This window comes from Rattus norvegicus, assembly GCF_036323735.1.
Source record: "Rattus norvegicus strain BN/NHsdMcwi chromosome Y unlocalized genomic scaffold, GRCr8 chrY_unlocalized_1, whole genome shotgun sequence".
NCBI lineage: Eukaryota > Metazoa > Chordata > Mammalia > Rodentia > Muridae > Rattus > Rattus norvegicus.
The window spans coordinates 837,607-851,145 of record NW_026947367.1 but is presented as its reverse complement, the minus strand read 5'-3'; positions in this window follow the sequence as shown (position 1 = coordinate 851,145).

The following is a 13,539-nucleotide window of genomic DNA, read 5'->3' as shown; positions in this document are numbered from 1 at the left end:
GATTTCTTTTCCTCCATACCTCTTTGTCCTAGGGAGAATGAAATATTTGCTTTTACTGTTCCATCATGCAATCATGAAACCTGAGCAACGATATGGATGTGTAGTTTTACCACAGGGCATGGCCAATAGCCCTTCTATGTGTCAACTTTTTTGTGGGCAACGCCATCGCCTCAATAAGACAGAAGTTTCCTGCACTGAGATTCATCCATTTTATGGATGATATCCTTTTAACTTCAAAGAATGAAGAGATTTTAGATTTAGCTAGTGGAAATTTAGTTAAATTGCTAGAAGGCAGGGGATTGTTTATTGCCCCAGAAAAGTTACAAATGGACAATCTTGTAAATTATTTAAGAGCAAAAATAAGTCCTTATACCATTATCCCCCAGAAGGTTGAATTGAGGAAAGATAAGTTAAGACTCTTAATGATTTTCCCAAATTACTAGGAGATATTAATTTGGTCTGATGTTATTTAAAATTACCAAATTATGAAGTAAAATCAATGTATAATACTATAGTTGGGATTCGGCCTTGGCTTCTCCTAGACAATTATCTGATGAAGCAAGGGAGCTTTAAAGAAGGTTGAAAAAGGATTACAAGGCAACTTTACATCGATGGAAGGAGGGTGCAGACATTGTGCTATCCATTATAGACACCTACATGCAGCCCACAGGATTGTTGTGGCAAGAATGCCCTATGCTTTGTGTTTATCCCAAGGAATCTCTAGGTAAATCAGTAGAGTATTATCCTACAGCAGTTGCTCGATTACCCCTGAATGGGATCCAACAGTGCATACAATTTTTTGGTGTTTTCCCAACCTCGATCATAGTGCCCTGTACAGGTCAGCAGATGAAGATCATGTGTGGCACTGTCGATGATTAGGGTATATTATGCTGTGGATTCCATGGAGAGATAGATAGTCATTATCCAAAACACTCTTTGCTATCCTTCTTTAAAGAACATCCCATGATCTTTCTAAGGTTACCTCCAGTGTTTCTATACAGGGGGCGCCAAACATTTTTACAGATGGATCCAAAAATGGCTGTGGAGCTTATGTGATTAACCATCAAGTCCCAATTTTGTGTCAATATCATCCCGGGATTCCACAAATAATTGAACTCAAAATTGTTCCTTTGGCTTTAATTTGCTCTCTGATTCATCATATCTGTTAATGCAGTTAAGATATTAGAAGTGGCTGGCCCTATTAAAATTAGCAGCACGGTATGCCAGCTACTGAGGGAACTTCAGGAATTGATCTGGAAAAGAGGTCACAAGTTTTTTGTCCTACATATTAGAGCTCATAAAGGTTTGCCTTTTCCTCTCAGTGATTGAAATGATCTCATGGATAGATGTACCCTCATGGAGTTCATCTTCTTAAGCTCATCATTGGATCAAGCCTGACAGTTTCATCAACAATTTCATGTGCCTACTGAGACTGTAGAGCAGAAGTTTCATCTGTCTTGAGCAGATGCTCGACAGATAGTTTTAGGATATCAGCAGTGTATTACCTTTCACCATCCCCCTAGTGTAGGGGTTAATCCTAGAGGCCTCTTGCCCCTAAAGATTTGGCAAATCGATGTAACACACATATCTGGATTTGGGGCTATAAACTACATTCATGTTTCTGTGGATACTTGTTCAGGTGTCATTCATGCTACTCCTATGAGTGGAGAAAATGCACGCAATGTTATTGGACATTACCTTTTAGCCTGGGCTGCTTGGGGAAACCCTCAACACTTAAAAACTGATAATGGCCCAGAATAAATTGCCAAATCTTTCAAATCCTTTTATAAACAGATGGATGTGCAATTGAGCCATGACCTGCCTTATAATCCCCAACATCATGGTATTGTTGAGCAAGCACATCGTACCTTGAAGAAATGCATAATTAAACAAAAAATGGGAATAGGCCATGGTAGATCCCTGAGGGAACAGATATCCTTAGCCCTTTTTACTCTTAATTTTTTTTTTAATTTTTGATTATGATGCCCTTTCTGCAGCTGACCGACATCAGTGTCGGGCAGGCACGTTGAAGTGTTATGTGAAATGGAAAGACGTGATCACTGGCTTATCGCATGTGCCAGATCCCGTGTTGGCATGGGCAAGAGGGTCTGTTTGTGTGTTTCCTCAGGACCGCCAAGATCCGTTTTGGGTCCCTGAATGATTTACCAGAAGGTGGAACACTAATGAAGATCCTGCTGTTGGTGACACTTCTCAGTGTGTCCCAAATGCTGATCCAAATGGAACCCCTGTGCGGGATACTATCAGTGTTCCCAAGACTAATGCCGATATGTCTTGACTTTTAAATCCACTCCTCTAATTTGTCTAATTAGTTGTCAAGTTATCTTCTAGGTAATTGGACAGGAGAATTCGATTTCTTAATGGATCAGCTACGTGTAGCCATCATGACCGTGAACTACACACCTGCAGATGCTAGACTGCCATGGAATTTTCATCTTGGATTGCTGCTGCTATGAATCATCTGAGGGAGTGGACGGGTATGATAACCCTAGCTGGACTCTTGCTGCTGGTCTCCCTAGTGAGCCTGTGGTGTCTCTGTAGATTGAGGTTTGTTTATAGGTGTCACGTGGTTACGGCGGTACAGTATTTGCAGCCATTGAAGCAGGACAGTCCCCTCAAGCCTGGCTTAAGGTCATTCAGAAGACCTTTTTGTACCTCACGCCTGAATATGTGTGAGTGACCCTCCCAGTGATGGGCAACCTCCCTTCTACCTAAGTCATTGAACCTTGTGGGAGACAAGGTGCCTGAAGATTGGTTTAATGAACAGATGTTCTTAAGACAGGGGGTGGAGGGGGGACTCCACGCTCAGTGGTGACTTTGCCTGCTTAAATAATTTAACAAAAAGAGGGAACTATAGGCAGCTGCGACGTGGCACGCCTCAAATATGGCACTGTTTTCCGCCTTCCACCCTCCAAATGGTGAGCGCTCCTTGTAGTAACCAAGTCCTTATTTGGCTATGCCTGCCTGGCCTGCTAGCTTCCGCATAGTGACAGCTTATGGGCATGACCCACGTAGCTTGCTGGGATTGGCCAACACTGATTATTTAAGTGTGCTCCGTGCGTACCCAGGGCCAGAATATTGTATCTAGGTTCCTGAGTAAATCTTCTTTAAGAAGATCTTCTTTGGTCATGTCTTCCTTGCTGGTCAAGGTTGGGCATGACAAGGGACTTGGTGAATATTCCTCAATGTGTCCTCAAAAATGTTGTTTTCCAATTCCGTTCTCTATAATGATTTTTGTCACAAAGGGGGCGCAAGTACAGAGTGAGTATAACAGTGTAAATCCTGTGTAACTACTTCAAATGATAAACTCCCAAATCCTTATTTTATCAAAAAATTACCAGACATCATGAATGCAAAGGACAACATGGACTATTGAATTCAGTTTCTTGTCGCATTTGATATCAGTACTACACTCTTGAGCTTCCAGTAGCCCAGTGGCCAGACTTGAGGTTTTTGGATGTTTTAATATGAGTCTATCTTAAGGGCAAACATATATACCGGATGATGGGAAGTGAGAAGAATGGCTTGAGGACCAGTTAAACATCTACTTCAATAAGTTCATAAAAACAGGAAGGAGTATTTTTGAAATGGTCATTTGTCAGTTCTTGACATAGATGGGTAGAATCCATGTTAACATTCCACTTCACCACATAGGTGTAGGAGCCACCAAAAGTACAAATGTATATATCAGTAAAAAAAACTAGATAAGATTGATGAAGGTAAGAAGTGCATTCTGCCAGGAACCTGATTTAAATATTTCCCGAGAGACACAGATACAGCATGTCAAATACATAAGTGAGTGCTAGTAGTAAACCAGTGAACTGAAAACCGACCTCTTGTTCATAAAATTTGGAAAAGGATAAAGGAGCTGAGACTGCTTTCAAACCCGTACGAACAACAATGCCAATGAACCAGAGCTTTCTCATACTATACCAACATACAAAAAAAGTACGTGGACAGACCTATGGCTCCAATTGCATATGTGGCAGAGCATTGCCTTTTTGGGCAACATTGGAAAGAGAGGCCTTGTCCTCCACAGTTTGTCTCCCAGTTCAAGGGAATGTCATGCGGCAGAAAAGCTGGTTAGAGAAGAAGGAATGGAACATGTAGGGATCTTATGGGCAGGAAACTGGGAAAGGAAATAATATTTAAATGTATATATAGAAACATGTAGTTCAAAAAGAAAAAAAATTGTTAAAAAATATAAAAAAAACCATGAATGATATAAAAGAGAAGAAAGCTGCCAAGTAATCTCACATATTGACTCAGAAATCTGAAGTGGTAGTCAGGTTAATACTGTATAAAGACTGAGATGATGAGGTCTCAAATAGAAGCACTTCTCTCTCACAGATATCAGTGTCAGACACAAAGTGCACTATAGGTTTCCAAAGCATTGAGGAGCTTAACTTGAGTTAGGGACAAAATACTTGTTTTTCCCTTCTTCCTTATGACCTTTTCTTTATGACAAAAATAGTATATTCATGAGCTCTCAGGAAATCAACAGTGCCATTCATAACACTTGTTTTTGGAATAAAGAAATGTATGATATAAACCCTCTGACATCCAGGAACCATAAGAACAGGGAAGTCCAGTGCTTCTGTGAAGTTTCCAGCTCTTGATTCCCATATGTGGAAGGCTCAGATCAAGTCTATCTCTTCAGCGATACCACTCAAACCCTACAAAGGGCTCTCTGAGCTTTCCCAAGTACCACTTATTTCTTCTTTTTTTTTAATACTAAGACAGAAGGCTAGATTCCTTCTCCTCATCTCTGATCTCTTCATCCTGTTTGTTCCCACTCCCAAATGGGTGTTTACTCTGAATAAGTGGCCAATTAGTAAACTGGAGAGGTACTGAAGGAATATCCCAGAAGCTGTTCCTGTCAGGGCAATACTTGTTACATCACAGATGAAACTAGGGCTCTCCAGTTACAACAGATTTTTCATGGAGGGCCTAATGATAATGTCACTGAGAAATGCCATGGCCTACCTGCTGAACATGTTTCCTTACATTGACCCGATTTGAGGGTGTCCTTTCCAGGAGTGTCTCCTGATGAACACTTGAAACATTTACATACTCCATCTCTCTAAAGCTAGAGACTTCTCTCTGCTTCACTAGTGATTCGATGCTCTGAATGGGGAAAATTAGTCAAGGTCTTGGCGTGGGTAGAAAAGATTTAGGAACATGGAGTGTAAGAGATTCTTCTAGATAATAATTATATTCCCAGGTTCATTCCTGTGACTCAGTTCAATATTCTAGGTTTTCTCTGTTACCCAAAGGCCAGTATTTTCCCTACAGACGTTTAGTTGAATGAGTATTGTATTTCAATTTCTTATTGATAATTCGTTGATAGGTGACTTTGTAAATATTCCTCAATGTATACTCAAAAATTCTGTTTTCCAATTCCATTTTCTGCAATGGTTTTGGTCACAATAGGGGTCCAGCTAAAAAGTGAGGATAAAAGTGTAAATACTGTGTCCCTACTTCAAATGGTAAACTCTGAAATCTTTGTTTTATAGAAAAATTACAGGACATCAGGAAGGCAAAGAACAACATGTACTATTGAGTTAGGTTTCTTGTCCAATTTGATATCAATATTACACTATCTAGCTTCCAGTGTTGCAAAGGACAAAAGTAAGATACCAGATAATGTGCAGGAAGAAGAATTGCTTGAGGGCCAGTTAAAGGCCTAGTTCAATAGATTTATAAAAACAGGAGGGGGTCTTTTAGAAATTGTCATTTGTGAATTCTACACTCTTGAAATAGTGGGGCAGAATCCATGTTAACATTCCTCTTAACTACATAGGTGTAGGATCCACCAAAAGTATATATGTATATATCAGCCAACAAAACTAGATTAGATTGATGAAGGTAAGAAGTGAATTCTACCAGGAACTGGATATGGATATTTCATGAGAGACACAGATACAGCATGTCAAGTACAGAAGTGAATCCTAGTAGCAAATTAGTGAACTGAAAACGGACCTGTTCTTGGTAAATTTTGAAATAGGATTAGAAGAGCTGAAGGTGCTTTCAACCCCATAGGTACAACAATGCCAATGAACCACCACTTTATCATACTCGATCAAAATACAAAGAACGTACATTGAACCTATGGCTCGAAATGCATATGTGGAAGATGAGTTTTTGAGCAACATAGGAAAGAGAAGCCCTTGTTCTCCCTAGTTTGTCTCCCAGTTTAAGGGAATGTCATGCAGCAAAAAGGCTGGTTAGAGAAGAAAGAAATAGAATGGTTAGGGATCTTATGGGCAGGGAACTGGGAAAGGAAATAATATTTTAAATGTAAATATAGAGACCTCCAATTAAAAAAATCAATAAATTTCGCTAAAAAATTAAAAAAATGAATGATATAAAAGAAAAGAAAGCTGCCAATAATCACACATATTGACTCAGAAATCAGAAGTGATAGTCAGAGTCATACTAGTGGAAAGTCTGAGATGATGAAGTCTCAACTAGAAGCACTTCTTTCTTCCAAATATCAGTGTCAGACACAAACTGCACTATAGGTATCCAAAGCATGGGGGAGTTTCTTCGGAGCTAGGGACCCAATATTTGTTTTTCACTTCTTCCTTAGGACCTTTTCTTCTTGACAAAAAGAGTAAAGGTCATGAACTCTCAGGAAAACAACTGTGCCCTTCACAACACTTGGCTTTTGGAAGTAAGAAATGAATGATGTAAACTTTCCAGGAACCATAAGAACAGGGAAGTCCAGATGCTTCTGAGGGTCCCCCAACTCCTGATTCCTTTATGTTGGAGGCTCAGATCAAGGGTATCTCTTCAGCGAATCCACTAAAACCCTATAAATGTCTCACTGAGCTTTCCATAGGACCATATATTTATTCCTTGTTTTTTATACCAAGACAGAGGGCCAGCTTCTTTCTCCATATTTCTGATCTCTTCATCCTCTTTGTTATCACTCCACAATTTGCTCTGAATTAGAGGCCAATTAGTAAAACCTAGAGTTACTGAAGTAATATCTGAGAGGCAGTTGCAGTCACGAGAACACTTGTGACTTCCTAAAAGAAGCTAATGCTCTCCAGGTTACAAGAGTGTTTTCAGGGAGGGCCTATTGATAATGTCAGTGAGAACTCCCATTTCCCACCTGCTGAAGATCTTTCCTTATATTGACCAGATTTGAGCTGGCATTTTCCAGGTATGTTTCCTGTGACACAGTGGAAACCCTTATGTACTCCATCTCTCTAAAGGTAGAGACTTCTTTCTGCTTCACTAGTGGCTACATGCTCGGATTGCAGAAAGTTATTAAGGGGCATTGCATGGGTAAAAAAGATTTAGGAACATGGAGTGTAGGAGATTCTTCTAGATAATATTTTTATTCTATATATCATAGGTTCATTCTTGTGACATACAGTTCAATTTTCTAGGGTTTCTCCATTTCTCAAAGGTCAGTATTTTCCCTACAGACCTTGAATAGAATGAATATTGTATTTCAATTTCTTATTGTAAATTACATGATAAGGAACTTTGTAAATTTTCCTCAATGTGTACTCAAAAATTTTGTTTCCCAATTCCAATTTCTTCAATGATTTTGGTCACAAGTGGGTCCAGCTATATAGTGAGTATAAAACTCTAAATACTGTGTAGCTACTTCAAATGATAAACTCCCAAATCCTTATTTTTTCAAAAAATTACCAGACATCAGGAAAGCAAACGACAACCAAACAATATAAGATTTATGAAGGTAAGAAGTGCATTCTGCCATGAAACGGAAAAAGATATTTCCTGAGAGACACAGATACAGCATGTCAAATACATAAGTGAATGCTAGTAGCAGACTAGTGAACTGAAAATGGACCTGTTCTTAGTAAACTTTGAAAAAGGATTAGAAGAGCTGAAGGTGCTTTCAACCCCAAAAGAACAACAATGCCAATGAACCAGAGCTTTCTCATACTATACCAATATATAAAGAAAGTACATGGACTGAGCTATGGCTCCAAATGCATATGCGGCAAAGGATTGCATTTGTGGGCAACATTGGAAAGATAAGCCCTTGTCCTCCCTGTACATCTTTCAGTTCAAGGGAATGTCATGTGGGAGAAAGTATGGTTAGAGAAGAAGGAAATGGGAATGTTTAGGGATCTTATGGGCAGAACACTGTGAAAGGAAATAATATTTGAAATTTAAATATAGAAACATCCAGTTAAAAAAAGCAATAAAATTTGCTAAAAAAATAAAAAAAAAAGGAAAAGCTGCCAAGAAATCACACATAATGACTCGTAATTATGAAGTGGTAGTCAGAGTAATACTAGTGTAAAGACTGAGATGATGAAGTCTCAACTAGAAGCACTTCTGTCTCCATAATATTAGTGTCAGACACAAACTGCACTATAGGTGTCCAAAGCATGGTGTTTACTCTGAGCTAGCAACACAATATTTGCACTTCCCTTCTTCATTAGTACCTTTCTTCTTGACAAAAAGAGTAAATGTCATGAGCTCAGGAAAACAACTGTGCTCTTCACAATACTTGGCTTTTGTAATAAAGAAATGAATGATATAAACTCTCTGAATTTTAGGAACCATAAGAACAGGGAAGTTCAGATGCTTCTGAGAGGCTTGTAGCTCATTATTTCCATATGTAGAAGGCTCAAATCAAGGCTATCTCTTTAGCGATCCCGCACAAACATCTTGTCCTCATTGAGCTTTCCAAGGACCACATATGTCTTCCTTTTTTTATACCAAGACAGAAAGCCAGCTTAATCCCCTTCTCATATCTCTTCATCTTCTTTTTTCTCACTCCCAAATGACTGTTTACTGTGAATTAGAGGACAATTAGTAAACCCTAGAGGTAATGAAGGAACATCTAAAGATCAGTTACAGTCACAGCAACACTTGTAACAATATAGATAAGCTATGGCTCTCCAGGATAATAAAGATTTTTCATGAATGAACTAATGATGATGTCTCTAAGACCTGCCATGGCCTATTGGTAAAAGAGCTTTCCTTACATTGTGCAGATTTGAGGGTGCCCTTTTCAGGTATGACACAGTGGAACTGTTTACATACTCCATCTCTCTAAAGCTAGTGACTTCTCTTTGCTTCATTAGTGGCTATATGCTCTGAATGGATAAAGTAAGTCAGAGGTTTGGCATGGGTCCCAAAAATCTAGGAATATGGAGTGTAGGAGATTCTACTGGATAATATTTTTATTCCCAGTTCCATTCCTCTGGTCTATAGTTCAATTTCCTCAGATATCTCTCTTTTCCAAAGGCCAGTACTTTCCCTAAAGACCTTTAATTGAGTGATTATTTTATTACATTTTCTTTCTGTACATTCCGTGATAGTGGACTTTATATAAATTGCTGAATGTGTACTCAAATGTTCTATTATCCTATTACATTTTTTGCTATGATTTTGAAACAAAGGGAACCCAGTTGTAAAGTGAATATAACAGAGTAAAATTTTTATATTTACTTAAATGATAAACTCCCACATCCTTATTTTAACCCAAAAATTACCACACATTAGTAAAACAAAGGACAACATAGACTATATAAGGCGGCTCTGCAATCGCATTAGATAGCAGTTCTCTAATATCTACCTTCCTATATTTCCAGGGCCAAACTTGAGGGTTTTGGATGTTTTAACATGATTCTTTACTCAATCAAAACATAAGGTTCATGACATTGGCTAGGAGAGGATGGCTTGAGGTCCACAGAATCTTCTACTTCAGTATGTTCATAAGAATACGATGGAGTCTATTTGGCTTCATCATTTGTGGATTCTAAATTCTTAACCTAGTTGCCAAGAATCCATGTTAAAAATACACCAAACACCATAGCTGTACAAGGGATCAAATATATCCTAGCCATTCTGATTGGTGTGCTATGAAATCTCAGGATTTATTTTTTATTTCCATTTACCTGATGGGTAAGGATGTTGATATTCCTCAGTTGAGAATTCATTGTTTAGCTCTACACACACACACCCACACACACAAACACACACACACACACACACTCACACACACAAACACACACACACACACACACACACACACACACACTCAGCAAAAATGTAGATACGAGTGATGAAGCTAAGGAGTCTATGCTGCCAGTGAACTGAAAACGGACATCTTGTTGGTTGTGTTTGAGAAAGGATTAGAAGAGCTGAAGGTGCTTTCAACCCCTTAAGAAAAACATTGTAACTGAACCAGAAATTTCAGGTCCTAAGCCAATATTCAAAGACTATACATGGACAGAACTATGGCTCCAACTGTGTATGTGGCAAAGGACGGCCTTGTTGGTCACCAATGGAAGGAGAAGTCCTTGGTACTCACTGGGTTTGACTCCAAGTTCAAGGCAATGTCAGGGGGCAGTAAGGTGGGTTATAGAAGAAGGAGAACAGAATCGGATAGGGCAATTATGGAAAAGAAACTGGGAAAGGAATTAACATCTGAAATGCAAATGTAGAAATATCCAATTAAAAAAGCAATAAAATTTTATAAAAAAAATTTTAAAAAAATGAAAGAAAGAAAAGAAACCTGCCAGCTAATCAAACCTATTGACTCAGAAATCTAAAGAGTCACTGTCATGGAATGGTATTCAGAGTAATATTAGTGGAAAGACTGGGATGAAGAAGTCTCAACTAGAAGCTCTTCTCTCCCAGATATTAGTGTCAGACACAAACTGCACTATAGGTATCCAAAGCATGGAGGCATTTACACTGAGCCCCAACAAGGCTATTCACTGCTACATATGCAGTTGGAACCCAGGGTCAGATCATGTATAGTCTTTGGTTTGTGGTTTAGTACCTGGAGGATCTGGTTGACTGGCAGTTTTTCTTTTGAGGTTGCAAGTTCCTTCAGCTTCTTCACTCCTTCCTTTCATTCCTCCAAAGGATCGTCTCTCTGTTTCACATGCTCTGGCTGTCTCTCTTAGGAGGGATCTATATACAGTTCCTGCCAGCATGCACTTCTTAGCATCATCAATCTTATCAAGTTTGGAATATATATATATATATATATATATATATATATATATATATATATATATATATATGTGTGTGTGTGTGTGTGTGTGTGTGTGTGTGTGTGTGTGTGTGTGTGTGTGTGTGTGTGTGTGTGTATGTGTGTGTGTGCCACATGAGCAGTAGACTCTGAATGGCCATTCCTTCTGTCTCCTAAAAGCAATGCCACCCTACTCCTATTATGGATATTTTAAGGAAGGAGTGAATTATCTGTATTTTGGCCCTCCTTCTTGAGTTTCATGCGGTCTGTGCATTGTATGTTAGGTAATTTGAGCATTTGGGTGAAAATCGACCTATCAATGAGTGCATACTTTTTGTGTTTTTCTGTGATTGGGAAACATCATTCAGGATGATATTTTCTAGGTCCATCCATTTGACTATGAATTTCATGTACTCATTGTTTGTGATAGCTAAGTAGTATTACTTTGTGTAAATATATGTCGTTTTCTGTATCCATTCCTCTGGTGAAGGGCATCTGGGTTCTTTCCAGCTTCTGAATATTATGAATATTATGAATAAGGCTAATATGAACATAGTGTAACATGTGTGTTTGTTGTACGTTGAAGCATCTTTTGGGTATATACCCAGGGGAGGTACATCTGGGTCCTCAGGCAGTGCAATGTCCAGTTTTTGAGGAAATTCATGACAGATTTTCAGAGAGTTTGTACCAGTTTGCAATCCCAACAACAATGGAGGAGTGTTCCTCTTTCTCCACATCCTCTCCAGCATCTACTATAATCTGAGTTTTTGATCTTAGCAATTCTGACTGAAGTGAGGTGGAATCCCAGGGTTGTTTTGATTTGCATTTACCTGATGACTAAGTATGTTGTACATAACAGAAAGCATTTTAAGAAATGATGCTTCCCTAACGGTTGGTCTGGATATAGCTGAGTGCCAATTGATCCATTTCTAACTCTTTCTTAAAAGTTCAAGTCCAAGTGCATCAAGGAAATCTATATAAAACCATATACACTGAAACCAACAGAAGGGAAAGTGTCCGAAAGTGCCTAAAACACATTTGCACAGGAGAAAATTTTTAGAACCAAATACCAAAGGTTCAGGCTCTATGATCACCAGTCAATATATGAAAACTCGTCAATGTCAAAATTTTCTTTAAAGCAAAGTAAACTGCCAATAAGACAAAACAGAAATCTACACATTTGGAAAAGACTTTAAACAACCCTATATCTGGTAGAGTGCCATAATAAAAAATATAGAAATAATTCAGAGAGGTAAATTCCCACACAACCAAGTAACCCAACTTTTAAACTGGATTAGAAGGCTATACCAAGTATTTTCAACTGAGGAATCTCAGTAGCTGAGAGACACATCAAGAAATGATCAACATCCTTAGTTATCAGAAAAATGAAAACTGAAATGAACTTTGAGTCTACATTACACCAGTGTGACTAAGACAAAAATCTAATGCAGTAGCAGAGTATGCTAGGATGTAGAGAAAATGGAACACTCCTCCACTGCTGGTGGGATTGGTATCTTTATAGCCACTTTGGATATCAAAGTGGAGGTTCAGAGAATGTTGCAAATACCATTGCCTGAAGACCCAGCTTTACCACTCACTTCAATGCAAATACTCAAAGATGATCCACATATAACAGTGACATGTGGTTGAACATGTTCATGGCAGCCTTATTTACATAAGTCAAATGCTGGCAATAATCGTGACATACATCAACTCAACTTAGGAATATAAACAGAAATTGTGCTATATTTAAACAAAGAAATACTACTCAGTTTTTTAAAATGAGGAAACCAAGAACTCTGTAGGCAAAGGGATGGACCTGGAAATTAGTGAATTACAGAGATCAAAAGGACATAACATGGGATGTACTTAGTGAGAGTGGATGATAGCCCCAAAGATCAGTATACCCAATACACAAATCATTTATCACATGGAGGGTAACATGTTAGAAGGCCAAACTGTGGATTCTTGCAACCCACTTATAAGAGAGAACAAAAAGATAATGGAAGACAGTGGAATGGAGGGACCTTGCTAGAAGTAGAGAAGGATGGACAAAATAAGGAAAGTAGAAACAATATAAAGAGAAAAGAGAGAAATCTAGAGGAAAATTGGGATAAATAAAAATAAGCATTAGTGGTGGGTGTTGAACTTGGGTATCCCAAGGAAAGTCACAGATGCCAGGTATGCAAGAGGGTCCCATAAATTTAGTGGGATGGTGGTAGTTGAAATACTAAGCACCAAAGAGATAGAACCACAAGAGTCTGCCTCCTGTAGCTAGACATGCCCACCCGTGAAGAGCAGGTGATGCCCACACAGTTCAAAATCTTTAACCTATAGATGTCCAAAGTCTAAAAAAATGCAAAGACAAAAAAAGGAGCAGAGACTGAAGGAAAGGCAATCCAGAGACCACCCAACCATAAGAACAATTTCATCCACAGACTCCAAATCCTCAGACTTTTCCTGATGTCAAGTTGTGCTTGCAGATAAGACCCTAATATGTCTGTCCTCTGAGGAACTCTGTCATCACCTGGTGGTGACAG